The following is an 18,312-nucleotide window of genomic DNA, read 5'->3' as shown; positions in this document are numbered from 1 at the left end:
CTCTCAGGAGCTTTTGTTCTCTGCAAGCTCTCAGTACAGCTTTGGAGGACCAGGGTGAAAATGGTGGCCTCTCAGTCTCTACCCGGAGGAGCTGAGAACTCGGGCCCCGCTCCTCAGTGCGCCCCCAGAGAAAAACAGTCACTCCTATCTCCCTCGTCTCCGGCCGCACTCCGTGCTCACCAGGCCTGTGACCGAGCGTTTCTATCTCTGGCACCCAACCCCGTGTGGAGTCTTCAAACCCAGCAGATCCCTGCAGTGCGCTCCCGCACCGCTCCTCCCGGGGGAGGAAAGGGAGTCTCCCCGGCTCTGCTGCTTGTTGGGTCCCTGCTGGAGGAGCAGTGGCCGACTGGGCCGCGGGTCATAGTTTATGGCAACCCCGAGCTGAGAGCCTGCGTCTCGGCTCGTCTCTGCAGCTGGCTTCCCTGCTCCAATCTCTGGGAGCTCTGCTGCACTCAGGCACCTCCGGTCTTTCTGTGACTCCGAGGGTCCTGAGACCACACTGTCCCGCGAGGGTTCCACCCACCGCTTAGCCACTGGAGCGACGTCCCTCAGCGGAGCCGACTTCTAAAAGTTCCGATTTTGTGCTCCACGGCTCTATCACTTGCCAGAAGGGGCCGATCGAAGCCCCCTCCCCTGCCGTCTATCCTCCCGAATATCGCTTCGGATTCACTTCTCCGCAGTCCTACCTTCCAGTAAGTGGTCGCTTCTCTGTTCAGAGAGTTGTTGCTACTCTCTTTTTCGATCTCCTGTTGAGTTCGTAGGTGTTCAGAATGGTTTGATCCCTATTCAGCTGAATTCCTGAGACCAGATGAAGTCCAGGTCTCCTAGTCCTCCGCCATCTTGCTCCGCCCCCTTCAATTTATTTTTTATTTAAACCTTTCTCAGATTCCTTAAGGGAAAGTTAGGAATGTAACTCTATGTACTCTATGGAATGGAATAAAGACATATGGGAAAATTCAGATGACTCAGATTCCCCTGGCTCCACAAACTTCACTCACCCTTCGTTGCTAACCTCCTCTTCTGCATAATGAAGATATTTCTGCCTTGTTTTGAGACCTTGTGAAAAGAGAAAACAAAACAAAACAAAAAAACGTGCTTGAGACAGTTGCCTGGCAAGAAGAATCCAATTCTTACTTCCACCCTCACCATGTCACCTTGATAGACTTGTAGAGTCAAGTCCTAGCCTGAGCTTCGTGTGAGGGAGGGAGCCCTTTAAAAAACAAACTATGAAAAGGTTTTCACAGCAATATACACAATATACACAACTGCAAGATTTTCCAAATCTGTGGAATACATGTGGCAGTGGATTCTGGGAACACAATGGGGAGAAGTACAGTTTTTGATATTATCAATTCGCTGATATGGGTGCAACACTCAGACATCCTAAATTCAATGTGTTAACACAAAGGTCTGGATGTAATTGATTGTTAACAATTACTTGACTGAAAGCTGGACTCATTTGTGACTTTGCTAAATAAAACTAAAATTCCTGAAATTGCTTCATGTGTTGCAGAGAGTTAGAAATGTTAGAATGGATGTATTATGTGCAACCTTCTCAGCCAACACTTAAATAGCCTGCAGAAAGCCACAGAAAACATTTTATTAAAAAAGCATTGAGAAATACCTCAAAGGATGAAACACCAGTATCTTAAAATTACTGTGGTGTCTGTTCTGTGTAAGGAAGATAGGTGGATAATGAGATTTTCACCAAAAAAGATTCTTAAGAACAATGAGAAGATTTTAACTTTGGATGTAAAGTGTGGTCAGTCACAGTAATAACCAGCAGGAATCACTGGACATGCCTACTTGATGAAGAGATCTCTAGGATAAATGGTCAGACATTAAACAGTTAATCTTTACCTCTTCTCCAAATAAATAAACAAAATACTTTCTCTAGGAAATGGAAACCTTATTCAAACCATCAAGATCGTCACAATTTTTATTTCTCCAAAATAAAAATGCAAAAAAAAAGAGAACTCTGATTTCAACTCTGATGTGTACTGAGAAAACTCCTAAATAAGACATGGACCAAAGAAGAAATCTCAAGAGAAGTTAAAGATACTTTGAGTTAAATTAAAATGAATTACAATTTGTCAAAATATGTGGGATGCAGCAAAAGTAGTGTTTACAGGGAAATGAATAGCATTGAATGCATATATTAGAAAAGAAGAAAGATCTCAAATCAATAACCTGAGCTGGCACCTTAAAAAGCTATAAAAAGAAAAAAAAACAGACCTCAAGTCTAAAGCGAACAAAAGAAGAAAAATAATAATTAGGCCAGAAATAAATGAAATTGAAAAATAAGAAATCAATAGAAAAAATCAATGAAACCAAAAGTAGTTTCTTTGAAAAGATCAGTGAGATTTATAATAATCTAGCCAGATTATTTATAATAATCTAACCAAGGTAAAAAGAGAGAAGACAAAAGTTGTCAAAACTGTAAATGAAAAAGGGACTATCACCACTTATCCCTTTGATATTAAAAGTGTAATAAAGGAAAACTATGAAAACTTTATGGCCACAAATTTGATAACTTAGAGGAAAGGACCAATTCCCTGATAGACATAGATGACCAAAGTCTCCCAAAGCTTACCTAAGAAGAAATAAATAATCTGAAAAGGCCTATATCTATTAAAGAAATTGAGTCAACAATTAATAACTTCCAAGAGAGAAAGCACCAGGTACAGATGGTTTTTCCTGTTGAATTTTATCAAGCGTATAAAAAAAAAGTGATACCAATTCTCTATAATTTTACTCAGATAACAGAAGCAGAGAACTACTTTCCAGCTTGTTCAATTAGGTCAGCATAAACCTAATGCCAAAGTGAGATAAAGGCATTATGAGAAAGGAAAAAATTGCAGGACAACATTTCTCAAAAAACATAGACGCAAAAATCCTCAACAAAATATTAACAAATCACGTCCAATAATGTGTAAAGAGAATTGTATACTCTAACCAAGTGGGATTTATTCAAGGGATACAAGACTGGTTTCAACATTAAATATCAATTAATGTAATCCACAGTGTTACCAGCCTTGAAAAAAAATCATTTCAATTGATGCCAACAAATTATTCTACAAAATAAATCTAAAACCCATACATGATAAAAACACTCAGCACCCTGCACATAGGAAGGAAGTTCCTTAATTTGATAAAGAACATCTACAAAACACCTACAGTTAACATCATCTTTAATAATGAGAAATTTGATGCTTTCCCACTATGGTTGGAAACAAGGACAGATGTCCTCTTTCACGGGTCCTATTCACCATTACGATGGAAATCTGAGCTACTGTATTAAGATAAGAACAAAAAGAGAACAGAAATACATATTTGAAATGGGAAATAAGACTTTGTTCACACATGACATGATTGTCTATGTAAAAAAAACACAAAGAATAGACAAAAAACTCTTGAATTCAATAAGCAAATATAGCATTCACAGAATATGACATTACTACATAAAAGTCAATTTCTTCTTTGTCAACAGACCAGTGATGAACAATTGGAACTTGAAATTAAAAACACAATACCATTTACACTAGCACCAAAAATTTAAATAATTCAGTATAAACCTAAAAAATATATCAAGGACTGATATACAGAAAATTATAAAACTCTGATGAAAGAAATTCAAGAATATCTAAATAAATGGAGAAATTCCATATTCATGGATTGGAGGACTAAATATTGTTAAGATGCCAGTTCTTCCCAAACTTTCCTATATATTCAATGCAGTCCAGATCAACACACCAGTAAATTATTTTGAGGTTATTGACAAACTGATTCTAAATTGTATATGGAAAATCAAAAGACCCAGAATAACCAACATAATATTGAAGAGCAAAGTTGGATAAATGACACTACCTACTTCAAGACTTATTACAAAGCTACATTAATCCAGATGCATGTGTTTTTTTAAAGGTTTTTTAAATTTTATTTTAGAGAGAGTCAGGAGGGGCAGAAGGAGAGGGAGATAGAGAATCTCAAGCAGACTCCCCCTTGAGCTCAGAGCCCAATGAGGGACTCAGTTTCAGGACCCTGAGATCATGACCTGATTTGAAATCAAGAGCCGGACACTCAACCAAATGAGCCACCCAGGCGCCCCGAGATGGCATATATTTGTGAAAGAATGGACACGTTAATCAGTGGGATAGAAGAGAGAGCCCTGAAATAGACCCATACAAATATGGTTAACCAATCAAAATTGTAAAGGCAATTCAATAGGTAAAGGATAATCTTTTTAATAAATGGTACTGTAAAACTTGGATGTGCATGTGCCAAAAATAAAAAATAAGTAAGAATCTAGACATAGATCTTACACCTTTTAAAAAAGTTAATCAAAATTGATCATAGACTTAAATGTAAAATAAAAAAAAAATATGAAATTTCTAGAAGATAACAGGAGAAAATCCAGTTGTGTTTGGATTTGGCAATAGGTTTTTAGATACAACACCAAAAGAACAATTCATTTAAAAAAATTGATAGTCAAATTTACTAAAATTAAAAAACTACTTTGTAAAAGACATTGTTAACAGCCACTTTGGGAGACAGCTCAGATAGTTTTTACAAACAAAAAAAAACAACAACAAAAACCCCCAAAATTTAATATATAAATACATATATTAATATACATCTTAATATATATACTTCTTTTTTAAAAAAGATTTATTTATTTGAGAGAGAGAGCAAGGGGAAGGGGAAAGGGAGAAAAATAATCTTCAAGCAGACTCCCCTCTGAGCATTAAGTCTGAAGTGGGTCTTGGTCCCAGGACCCTGAGATCATGACCTGAGATGAAATCAAGAGTTAGATGCTTAACTGACTGAGCCATCTAGGCTCCCCTATAAATACTTCTTTATCCTTTCAGCAGTCCATGGACATTTGGGCTCTTTCCATAATTTGGCTGTTGTTGATAATGCTATTTTAAACATTGGAGTGCATGTATCCCTTCAAATCAGTATTTTTGTATCCTTTGAGTAGGTACCAATCAGGCAATTGCCGGGTCATTGGGTAGTTCTACTTTTAACTTTTTGAGAAACCTCCATACTGTTTTCTAGAGTGGCTGCACCAGTTTGCATTCCCACCAACCGTGCAAAAGGGATCCCCCTTCTCTGCATCCTTGCCAACACCAGTTATCTCTTGTGTTGTTGATTTTAGCCATTCTGACAAGTGGGAGGTAGTATCTCATTTTAGTCAGTCAGAAAAAGACAAATACCATATGACTTCACTCATATGGGGAATTTAAGAAACAAAACAGATGAATATAGGGGAAGGGAGAAAAAGAAGAGATAGAGGCAAACCATAAAACAGACTCTCAACTATAGAGAATAAACTGAGGGTTGATGGAGGGGAGATGGGCGGGAGATGGGTATTAAGGAGGGCACTTAGTGATGAACACTTGTGTTGTACATAAGTGATGAGTCACTGAATTCTACTCCAGAAACCAATATTACACTATATGTTAACTAACTGGAATTTAAATAAAAACTTGAAAACTAAATAGATAAAAGAAATAAATAAGCCTCACCCATGTGTGGAATTTAAGAAACAAAACAAATGAATAAAGGAACAAAAAAAGAAGACCAACCAAAAAGCCGACTCTTAACTATAGAGAACAAGCAGATGGTTTACCAGAGGGGAGGTGGGTGGAATGGGTGATAAAGATGAAGGAGATTAAGAGAACACTGACCTTGATGAGCACTGAGTATTATATAGAATTGTCAAATCACTATCTCATACACCTGAAACTAAATAACACTGTGTATTAACCATAGTGGAATTAAAATAAAAATTATAATGATTAAAATAAAATAATCTTTATATTTATGAAATAAATTTGACTTAATTATGTAAAAAAAAAAACCTAAGAAGTCTGCATAGTGTATGATTCCAATGATATGACTTTCTGGAAGTCAAAACTGTAGAGATAGCAAAAAAATATCAGTGGATGCCAGGGCTTTGGGGGATAGTGGGAAAGATGAATAGGTGAAGAACAAGAGATTTTTTTAGGCTAGTGAAACTATTCTCCCTGATATTGTAATGGTGAAATATGACATTATACATTTGTTAGACACACAAAAATTTATAGCACAAAGAGTGAAACTTAATGTATGCAAATTTAAAAGAATCATTTAGGAGTTCGGGGAATCCCAGTAAAGAATGTAGAATTTGACAGGAGAATTTAACTGTATTACAAATGTATGAAACAACCTCACTGAGAAAGATGGGAGAAAAGGTGCTGACCTCAGTAATCTTGGAAATGAATTGAGTCTGTGAGTTAAAAGCAAAAGGAACAGAACATAAGTACTTCACTCTAGCTGATAAAGTATCCCAAGGGCATAAGGGTTAACAACTTTGGTACTGCTATATATGTATACTGGAACTGAAAAATTAAGTAAACTGATGACAGACAATGGGACCCAGCATTCTTACTTTCCCAGTGGGAGTTTACAGATAAGCAAGAGGAAGAGACTAGAATGATCCATGTGGTAACGGGTTAGAGTTGGAGACATCACTATGAACTCCTGTTTAATTTAATATAGATACAGATGAGAAATTTATATGCTTATAGATACGTGTATATACATAAGTTGGTATATATACCTATGTCTTCGCTCAGGCAGCTGAAGGATCCTGAAGGAAACAACAGGTCAGTAGCAATGAGCACACCTATAACAAAAGTCAGGTAAACAAATAAGACCTTCCCAAGATACTCCCTAGTATTTATTTTTAGTTTGTATTAAGATTTCAATATTTATTCAAGTAAAGCCTTGGAAATGTCCCTTAATGTGCAGTATTCCATATAAATAAATGTATTTCAAAGAATAAGTTTTGAATTATGGTACTGAAAGAACACTACATCAATAATAATAACAATATAATCTCCACTGAGGTAATAAGGCTCAATAATTTTATGTGCCAAGCACTGTGTTACTCACAACAAGAATGAGGCACCTGGCTGGCTCAGTCAGTGGAACATGTGACTCTTGATCTCAGGGTTGTAAGTTTGAGCCCCACATTGGGTGTAGAGATTACTTAAAAAATAATAAAATCTTAAAAAAAAAAAGGAGGATGAAACACACACACAAAAAAAATCTTACCCTCATCTAGTTTAAAATAAGAGGAGACAAGAATGCACACATGTAAAAATAATACAGTAAAGTGGTAAATTAAATGTCTTAAGAGAAATACAGTAAAAAAGCTATGGAAGAACAAAATAGATATAAATTACCTTCAGAAAAAGGAATCAATAGTATTATTTGACCTGGAATTTGATCTAGCAGTTAAGAATGAGTCATATCAAGCTTGAGGATTTATTTTCCATCTTGAATGTGCTTACATCATTGTTTTAATTTTGTTACACATTATATTAAAAGCTTTTTTTGTTGGAACAAAATTCATATATCGAGGTGCTTTGTTTTTGATCTAGGAGAGGATTCACTGTGTAACAGTTACAATTTGCAAAATAAACTATCCCAAAGTTAGTGGCTTAAAAAAATAACCTTTTATTTACCTCAATATTCTGTTGATCGGCTGTGTGTTTCTGACCTGATCCAGCTTGCATGATGGGCTGCGCTGTCTCATGTATTCATGCTCAGCTGGTAAGTGGCTGGTGGCTGAATGATCTAGGGTGGCCTCATTCTGTCCAGTGGCTGGCAGGCTATCAGTCAGAGCATCTTGATTCTCTTCCATCTGGTGTCTAATCGACACCTGTAGGCTAGTTTGACTGTATTCACATGATGGCGTTCAGAGTGGAAGCACAGAAAAGATGGAGGGCATCAATGCACAAGTACTACGTACGCCTCCGCTTGCATCACGTTTGCTAATATCGCATTCACCAAAGCAAGTCACATGGACAGGCCAGAATTTAAGGGGTGGAGAAATAGAACTCACCTCTAGGTGGGAAATTTGTCCCACTGCCGAGGACATGAGCATAGGGACAGGAAAACTTTGTGCCATTTTTGCAATGTCATTGCACATAACTTCTTAGAAAATTGCTGAATATAATATTGAAAAGCTGGACCTGTATATAGTTTATATGCTAAGGTTCACTCTTGAAAATATAACAAAAGCCTATTGAGACTTTTAAAGATACTGTGGAAAATAAATATGACAAATCTCTATAATAAATAGGATAACATGTTATGTTTGTGAAAAAATTATTTGAGCATGATTAAATTCACCTAGGGTTCTAGTCTTGTATGTATAAAATATAAAAACACTGAAGTTAAAGACAAACAAGATGATTAATACATTAATCACTTAAATTTTGTTGATCCTTCTCTATGTATCTATGTTCATGTAATCATTTTCACATATGGTCAAGGTGCTTAGTTAAGTATGACTTGTTATGTGTGAATTCTGGAAAGCCTTCGGCTCACTGTATTTTATCTTAATTTGAGCTCCAGAATCTTTTTTTTTTTTAAGTTTTTATTTAAATTCCAGTTAGTGGGGCACCTGGGTGGCTCAGTCGGTTAAGCGGATGCCTTCAGCTCAGGTCATGATCCCGGGGTCCTGGGATCGAGCCCCTCATTGGGCTCTCTGCTCAGCGGGGAGCCTGCTTCTCCCTCTCCCACTCCCCCTGCTTGTGTTCCTGCTCTCGCTGTCTCTCTCTCTGTCGAATAAATAAATAAAATCTTAAAAAAAAAAAGAAACATTTAAATTCCAGTTAGTTAAAGTACAGTGTAATATATTAGTTTCAGGTTTATAGTATAGTGATTCAGTACTTCCTTACAACACTCAGTGCTCATCACAAATGCACTCCTTAATCCCCATCACTTACTTCACCCATCCCCCACCCACCTCCCCTCTGGTAACCATCAGATTGTTCTCTATAGTTAGGAGTCTGTTTCTTTTTTTAAAATTTTTTATTTAAATTCAATTTAGTTAACATATGGTGTCTTCTTAGTTTTAGAGGTAGAGTTTAGTGATTCATCAGTTGCATATAACACCCAGTGCTCATGACATCAAGTGCCCTCCTTAATACCCATCATCCAGTTACCCCATCCCCCCACCCTCCTCCCCTCCAGCAACACTCAGTTTGTTCCCTATAGTTAAGAATATCTTGTGGTTTGCCTCCCTGTTTTTATTTTATTTTATTTTATTTTTTATTTTTAAGAGTCTGTTTCTTGATTTGCCTCTCTTTTTCCCCCCTTTGTTCTTTTGTTTTGTTTCTTAAATTCCACATATGAGTGGAATCGTATGGCATTTGTCTTTTTCTCACTGACTTATTTCACTTAGCATAATACACTCAAGTTCCATCAATGTCATTGCAAATGGCAAGATTTCATTTTTTATGGTTGATATTCCATTATACACACACACACACACACACACACACACACACACACACACACCCTATATCTTTTATTTCATAATATAGTTACATATGACAAAAACCACCCCAGGATGTTTTGCAGCATGTTCTGGTAAGCAACTCTAATTCTTCTTGCTGAAGTTTTGCTCTGGGAATAGTGTCTCCCATTCAGTCTGAATTCACTTACTGGTGCTTTACATTGTTCTTAACCCAACCAGATGCTCTAGAATGTGTTTATCAGCAAGATCATTCTTAATTCTTATTCTCCTTCCTCCTCCTCCCCTTCTTCTTCTCCTTCCTTTTGCATCTACGCACTCATTCAAGGTACATTCTAGAAGAATTGGGTGTTGATCATTTGCAGGCTGTGAAAGAGTTTATTTCCATCCAATGTGTTTTGTAAAATGTTGCTGGTACTCTACAAACTTTTGAACACACTCCCTTATAGCAAAAAGTTTATAGGATGTGTATGTTTCATTTTTAAATTGTATATATATTCTACTGTTATTAGCTAATATTTCTAGGAACACTATAAACTTAGACTGTAGTTCAATAATTATGATTTTAGATAAAATACCATTTTCCCATAATCTTCTTGATTATTTTGTATGTTTTGGCTTATTTCTTTTAATCATTATTGTTGTCACCATGCAAAAAAGAGTTTGAATTAGGTACAGGGAAGTGAATAGGTTGGAATTTTTTCATATTTAATACTTGGAACTATCCTTTTTTTGTTGTTTCTTCCCATAGATCTTTTCAAGCCACATGTTCATTTTTTAGGATCACTCCAGTTTCAACCAATTCGAATAGGAAAATTACTGTTTTTTACATTATACTGACAATGATTTGTATAATGTCCTTAAACAGTATTACTTTAGATATCTTCATTCCCAGATATAGTTAGAAAAAGGTGAGATATTAGGGGCCACAGGAAAAAAAAAACAGCATCAGTCCTGAAGAAGCACCATCTAAGGAGTCAAATAAATATGTACAATAAATGTAATATAATAAACATTAGAAAGAGATAAGTCTCAGGTAAAATGGAGGCACCCAAGATTGGTCTTCAATCCAACAAAAGGCTAGAAAATAGTGCAGTGAATATGGACAACAAGGCATTCCAAGCAGATGGAGGGACACATGAATTAGAATTAAGGCTGTAAGGGCACCACACAGAATTGATCAACTTCAAATATTTCAGTAGGGCTCTAACAGGGGATTCAAGGTGAAAACAGACAGAAGAAAAGTTTGGATAGAATAGAGGCCAGTTCGTAAGGAACCTTCTATAGCATGCTAAGGATGTCAGATCTTATCTTAAATTGTACTGAAAGTCATTGAATGGTTTTAAGTAAGAATTTACTTCATCAGATTATTTCTTTTAAATGGATCACAGTGTACAGTAATGTGAAGATTGTATCAGAGAGGAAAACAAGTTAGGAGATATTTTAGAAAACCCAGATAGATGTGTTCTATGGCAGGAGCCTGATGTCTGAAGAATGGGGAAAATGTAATAAATCAAAGAGATATAATATTTTTAAAGAATTAATCCTATATAAATATTCTTTTAAAACAAGGATATAGATAGAGCCAGAGAATACAGGGAAAGAGTAGTATTTGGTTAAATTTTATGATAGGATATATTACATTTGAAGTGTCTAAAAGATATTCAAATGTGGAACCATATTTAAAAGAATGAATGAATGAATGTATGAATGAAAGAATGAACCAATGAGATGCCTAATAGGCAGTCAGATATATGTGCCAGGATTCCATAGAATGTTCTAAGCTTCAAAAAAGTTTTGGTTGTTATTAACTTATTGGTGGCATTTCAATTAGTTGGAATGGGAGACATTATCAAGGGAGATTGTTGAGTAGTTACTGTGTGCCTGGTACTATCTTAAGTACTTTTTGTTTATTTCCTAATTTAATTCTATGACAAACCCTTTAATTTCCAGATGAAAAAACAGAATAATGAAGCTGATACTTAAGTAGACAAAAGCCATTGAGATAGTTCTTTGTCTCTTTTCATAATCTGAGTAAATTTAGCCTTCTGGATATAATAAATATGCTATCAAGGATAATTTGACTTGGGCTTAGCTTCTTGGGGAACTTAGAATCTTCTGATGCAATAATCAATTTATAGGAGTTGTGAAACTGGAAAAATATTTTAATCTGCATGTCATTGTTAATGGTCAGTGTGCCAATTTTTATTTGTTTTACTGTACTTTTTTATTAAGAAGATTTTGCTCACAGATTCTATAAATATGTTCTACTTATTGAGTATAGAAATGCATAGATAAATAAATTTGAACCTGATATACATAGTTGTTTTTACTCTCTCTCATTATTATAGCTTCTAAGATTCTGAGGGGGATAATTGCTGTCACCTGACTCTCCTGATATTTGGTTCACCAAACATATATAATTACAAAATAACTGGGTAAGAGGAAGAGAAAGCAAGGGGCAAAGACTGACACTGGAAGCCACGGAAGAGCAGTAGATGTCAAAACTGAGGAGTATAAAGTTACAAATAAAAACAACAGGATGGCAAACTCTAGCCCTACAGATGAGTCTTCTCTCAAATCACCTGGTGATAATGAAAAAGAGAAGGCTATAGTCCTAGTTCTCAACCTGGGGTGATGTTGCCCCATAGGGGACAATTGTGAATGTCTGGAGACATTCTGGTTGTCATGAGTAAGGGAAGGAGCACTACTGATATCTACTGGATAAAATCCGGAGATGAGGCCAATCATCCTACAGTGCATAGGACAGCTTCCACAACAAGTAACTATCCCATCCCCAACTGTCAAGAGAACTCTAGTTCTCTATATTGCTATAGAGAAACACTCTATAGTCCAAAGGTTCAATTTGAAAACAAGTTGAATAAATGTTCAGTCCAAAATAAATGATTGTCATCAAAATTTTTCAGTCAGAAAATGTAGTTGCTTTTTGAAATTTTGTCTTAATCCTTTGTGAATTATACACTCCTTCCAACACATAGATTGTTAGAAGCTAATAGAAACTAAACCACCAGATGATACACTAATGGTGAAAAACATTTCTGCCTGCAACAAAAATTAGTTTATTATTTTGTTAAATCAGAGTTTTTAAGTGAAGTTTAGGAAATAAGTTTGAAGAAGATGATGTCAGGAATTATTCATATTTTTTTCTTTATTTTTTTATTAAGTTCAATTAGTCAACATCATTAGTTTTTGATGTAGTGTTCAATGATTCATTAATTGCATATAACACCATGCTCATCAGATCACATGCCCTCCTTAATGCCCATCATATTTTCTTTTATTAGGAACTGAAAGGACTCTTTCAGCCATCTTTCCATGTGGCCATAATGGTGCACATGAATGTCCTGGCAGATGCTCTCAAGAGCATTAACAATGCTGAGAAGAGAGGCAAACGCCAGGTTCTTATTAGGCCGTGCTCCAAAGTCATCGTCCGGTTTCTCACTGTGATGATGAAACATGGTTACATTGGCGGGGGGTGAATTTGAAATCATTGATGATCACAGAGCGGGGAAGATTGTTGTGGACCTCACGGGCAGGTTAAACAAGTGTGGAGTGATCAGCCCCAGATTCAATGTACAACTGAAAGATCTAGAAAAATGGCAGAATAACCTGCTCCCGTCCCGCCAGTTTGGTTTCATTGTACTGACAACCTCAGCTGGCATTATCGGCCATGAAGAAGCAAGACGAAAACACACAGGAGGGAAAATCCTGGGATTCTTTTTCTAGGGATGTAATACATACTTGCAAATAAAATACCTCAATGGAAAAAAAAAAAGAACTGAAAGGACTACAAAGGACTACAATTCAATAAGCAGAATAGTATGTGTGTGAGAAGTAACTGCAATACAACTTACTTGTAAGTCAATAAATTATACAGGAAGTTTCATTTTTGTTTTTCTTCCAGAGTCCAGCTATTCATTTCCATTCAAAAAGGAACTACCCTCCTCCCCAATTCCCTTGGAAACAAAAATTTTGTGTGATACCACCCCCAAATGATGTCTTATTTTTTAAACTTTAAAAAAAAATGCTTTTTGCTTAAGTGGTGTGTTTCTTTTGCTTTTGTTTAAATGGTGTGTTTGTCTTCAGTCTGCAAATAATGGGGAAATGAGCAGAAGGATAATCATGTTGTTGTGCTTGGTTATTGAATTATTGTAATTATTAATTACAAATACAATTTCAATATTAATTACTGAAGCAGCTGTTCCTGGGTTGGAAGTTTTAGGCTGAGGGAATGATTGCTGCCAGAAAGGAGGCCCACAGTGAAGTGTAAGTGTACACGCCTCTTCAGGAAGGACCACTGTGGTATAATAATGAAACGGTCCAGGTGCCATGATGGGGGCGTGGGGTAATGAGAACAATATTCAGACAACAGAACTATATTATTTCTAATATTTAAGCTCTTTTATTAAAAGTAAAACTGCAGAGATTAGAATCCTCTAAATATATTCTTAACATTAAAAAGAGACTGAACTATGATCATATTAAAAAGTTTTCTTATGTACATACATATCTATCTATTATATATCCATCCATCCATCCATCCATCCACCCACCTATCTATATATTTTTACTTTTAACCACACAAATGAGAAACTGCAATTACTTCCATTTTTTTTCTCTTGAACTCTGAAAAATAGAGGATTTTTTTTTTTAGTATAGCTCTGCTTTTTACTTGCCTTACATTCCATTGGAGTTATAAGGGATTAAAGGAGTTTTATGTGACTAGAGAAGCAAAGAATCACCTCTTTTGTTTGTACTAGTGAGGAAAAAAATCTACAAATGACTTATCTAGGAAAAAAATTAAAATTACCATCCTTTCAAGTGATATATCTCCTTTAAATAAAACTTATCTCTACTTTCTAAGATTTTTGTTATTTTTTGGATCCTTAGACATTAAATCATCTACTGGTAGTATTGACTAGACTCCTCATAATTGAGTTTGAATTTTTGTATTTATTGTTTTGTAAAATAAAAAATAGAATGGGAAGCCTGAAGAACAAGCTTTATTTGTTCAGAATTTATTAATTTCATATTTATGTTCATAAGAAAGGATGTTTGCAATGAGGAGCCACAGAACTTCAAAATTTGAAGGAACGAGCATTCAGGGAATAGGTTGCCTTTTGTTGCTAAGTTTTGGGGAGAGTTAGATATTCATTTCAGTCATCTGGTCTCTTCCAAGACCAGGGCTATGTTCTAGAGCCTTGATAACTAAAATTCTAAGATACATATTAAAACTCAAAAAGGCTATAATAAATTCCTATAACAAAAGTTTGTGCTCTGTTCAATTTTCTATTAATTAAGTTGAATTTTGATTTTTAAAAAAATGAGTAGCTTTGTTTAGCTCCGTGAGAAGATGACTCTGCTGTCAAGAGACCGGTAATGCTCTCCTTTTGACATCACTTTTCTGCTTCACTGTCCTCATTATTTCTATTTCTCACTCTTCCCATGGGTAACATCCCATTGGAATAAACTTTGCCTCTTTTTGCTCAAGCCAATCTGAACAGTAACCTTGGGATCATGTAGATTTAGGTATTAAACCTCTGGGAAGCAGAAAAAAAGTTTAGAATAATACTTGCATTTTAGGTGATTAATTTTAGAAAAATATGATGACCACCAGAACTTTAGAGTCTTAAAAAAAAAAAAACTAAACAACTATCAATATCTAGTTGTTCTTCCTACATGGGACTCACCTTTCCCATGACCCCAGTTTTCTCACTGTCCAATTTCTTTCAGCTCAGATGTTGAAAAGTCTCATTCAGTTATTTTTAGTAGTATCATTTCCTATGAATCAAATTGAAAGTAAAATGTGTTACAAATATATAGAACCAGGGACTTATTTCAAGTAAAAACAAAAGTATTATGTAGAAAGCTCTTCTGTGAGTTTTATTCATGTCATTAAAGCAGAGTTGCCCACCTAACTTAGGCCTAAATTGTCTTTAATGTAATCGTATTACCACTTACATAGGAATAGGAGATCAGGTCACACCTCATTTATGACCCTATTTGTAGAGTTAAAAAGGGCACTTGTAAGTACAAAATCTTAACTTCATGATGGGCATAAAGTTATCTAATAAACACATCCGGTCATATTCGAACCCTCCAGTTTCTTTTGTTGTTTATAAATAAAATGGTGACAAAACAGGTTTTGCCAAGGACAGATATTGCCTCAAGAAGAATTTAGCTATCATGAGTCAGAGGAGTTAGTTTATGAACTATCTGTAGAATTTCCATTTCCAAAGGTACATTACACAAATCTCCAAGGTTACATGCTCTCCAAGGCACATTAGTAAATATCTGCAAAGTTTCCATTTTCCTGACAGAAACAATTACAAATGCCATGCAAGAATAATTTCACACAGAGAGTTGAGGCAACTATCAGAAATCTCTTAGGTAACAGTTGTAAATGTTTATGCTAATATTATTTAGTTTTTTCCCTTTTAACTTAAAAAAAAAATCAGGCTACCGAATTCAGTGCATTTCTTTTATTGTCAGTGTAGGTCTAAAAACAGAGAACACACATTAAAAAAAAGGTTGGAAGCAATCTTATCTTCGATTCAAAACTATATGTTTTAAAACAAAATACTGCAGTATGTTTTCACCAGGGAACTCTTGTATTCCCTGTTTCATTTCAGTAATGAAGAGAAGAGCTGCCATCTGGCCATTTCAAATGTATGGAGTTTGTGCCTCTATATATAAATGACAGCATATGGAAAGGGAGGTTTGCAATTGAGTGCATATTCCTAGAAATACTTAGGGATTTATTCCTCTCAGAATGTGTACTATCTGCCTCATCTAACACATTACCTCTAACTTCTAAAAAAAAAATTAAGGAAAACATGAAGTCATTTCAATCTATCAAAAAAACCTCCAACATTCAAGAGTATACTTTAAAATTTTTAGCTTACTTGATAGTTTCTCTTAAAAATAATGACACATTTGTGTATTTTTTTATCCTCTCCTGCCCAAGACCCCCGATACTAAATTAAAAATTTTAAAGGTATTAACATAGAAACATAAAGAGAATAGCAGATGGAAATTTTCAACAGAGTTTTGAAAAGCAGAGATAGAGGAGTGGAAAGGAATTTATCAGGGCAAAGGAAGCTACAACTAAAACCTAGGAAGAAAAGATAAGAGAGACCATTCACCCTGCAGAAAGCTAAAAATCCAAACCAAACAACAACAAAAAACCTTGATCTTAAAACTGTTAGGCAGCATAAGGTAAAAAATACTAGAATATATTGAAATATTGGAACAGCCAGTTTCCCTTCCAAGTCTGCATGCAGGCGCTGAACACAGGCCAAATGACAGAAGCTTATTCTTCAGAGAAATCGAGGTGGAAGGAGAGAATCTCAAAGTCTAAATGACCAGATCTCGCCTCTCACCCCAGATGTATGATACATATTCTTCCTAGTCTGCCAAACTCCCTGCCTCACTAAACAACTTTTTTAAGAAAAGCACCGTGAAAACAGATATAGTGTAAGAAACAGAAGAAAAAAAATGAAAAATCCTTAGTGTAATACAAGGAGACATTACATTCATTAAGAAAGCAATGTCCTTTTTTTTTTGTAATGTAAGAATAATTTAATAACCCATTTGTGAAGTTCAGTGTGACCTTCTAGCCATTTTTCCAAACAGACTTTAATTTTAAAACAGTTTTGGATTTACAGAAAAGTTGTGGAGACAGTACAGAGTTCCCATATACACTGTACCCAGTTTCCCCTTATTATTAATATCTTACATTAGTAATGTACATTTGTTACAATTAATGAACGAATATTGATACATTATCATTAAATAAAGTTCATACTTTATTCCAATTTCCTTAGGGTTCTTTTTCCCTTATTTAAATTTTTTTTTTATTTAAATTCAATTTAGTTAACATATAGTGTGTTATTAGTGTCAGAGGTAGAATTTAGAGATTCATCAGTTGCATATAACACCCAGTGCTCATTACATCACGTGCCCTCCTTAACTCCCATCATCCAGTTAACCCCAGCCCCCCACCCACCTCCCCTCCAGCAACCCTCAGTTTGTTAATTATAGTTAAGAGTCTTTTGGGGGCACCTGGTGGCTCAGTCGGTTAAGTGTCTGCCTTCGACTCAGGTCACGATCCCAGGATTCTGGGATTAAGTCCCACATGAGGCTCTCTGCTCTCTCTGCTCCATGGGGAGACTGTTTCTCCCTCTCCCCGCCTGCTGTGCTCTTTCTATCTCTGTCTCTCTCTCTCAAATAAATAATTTTAAAAAAGAGTCTTTTATGGTTTGTCTCCTTCTCTGTTTCTGTCTTATTTTATTTTTCCTTCCTTTCCCAGATGTTCATCAGTTTTGTTTCTTAAATTCCGCATATGAGTGAAATCATATATTTGTCTTTCTCTGACTTATCAAAAACAGTATTAAAAGATGTATAAAAGGGACTGTAATAGTCAAAGAAATAAACTCTTTGAAATTAAAAATATGATAATTATTTTTTAAAATTCTATCTATTTATTTGAGACAAAGAGAGAGAGAGAACAAACTGGGGGAGGGTCAGAGGGAGAAGAAGAAGAAGACTCCCCCCTGAGCAGGGAACTGGACAAGCAGCTCAACCTCAGGACCTGAGCCGAAGGCAGATGCTTACCCAACTGGGGCACTCAGGCTCCCCAGATAACTATTTTTTTAAAAATATATTAAAAGCTAGGTTAGAGAGACAGAACAAGATGGCAGAGGAGTAGGAGACCTGGATTTCGTCTGGTCTCAGGAATTCAGCTGAATAGGGACCAAACCATTCTGAAAACCTACGAACTCAACAGGAGATGGAAGAAGAGAGTAGCAACAACTCTCTGAACAGAGAAGAGACCATTTACTGGAAGGTAGGACTGCAGAGAAGTGAATCTGAGGCGATATTCAGGAGGATAGATGGCGGGGGAGGGGGCCTCCATCAGCTGCTTCTGGCAAGTGATAGAACCATGGAGCACAAAATCAGAATTTTAGAAGTCAGCT

The 18,312-nt window shown here is 35.7% G+C and overlaps 1 pseudogene; it reads left to right on the top strand.

Moving 5' to 3' along the window:
- The first annotated feature begins 12,660 nt into the window (after nucleotides 1-12,660).
- LOC114210501 (small ribosomal subunit protein uS8 pseudogene) lies at nucleotides 12,661-13,103 on the top strand (annotated as a pseudogene).
- Nucleotides 13,104-18,312: the final 5,209 nt, after the last annotated feature.

The sequence above is a fragment of the Eumetopias jubatus genome, unplaced genomic scaffold (assembly GCF_037043125.1).
Source record: "Eumetopias jubatus isolate StellerSeaLion01/CBP00866 unplaced genomic scaffold, mEumJub1_p1.0 scaffold_12, whole genome shotgun sequence".
Lineage (NCBI taxonomy): Eukaryota > Metazoa > Chordata > Mammalia > Carnivora > Otariidae > Eumetopias > Eumetopias jubatus.
The sequence above is the reverse complement of the archived record's forward strand: the minus strand, read 5'-3'. Positions and strand labels throughout refer to the sequence as shown.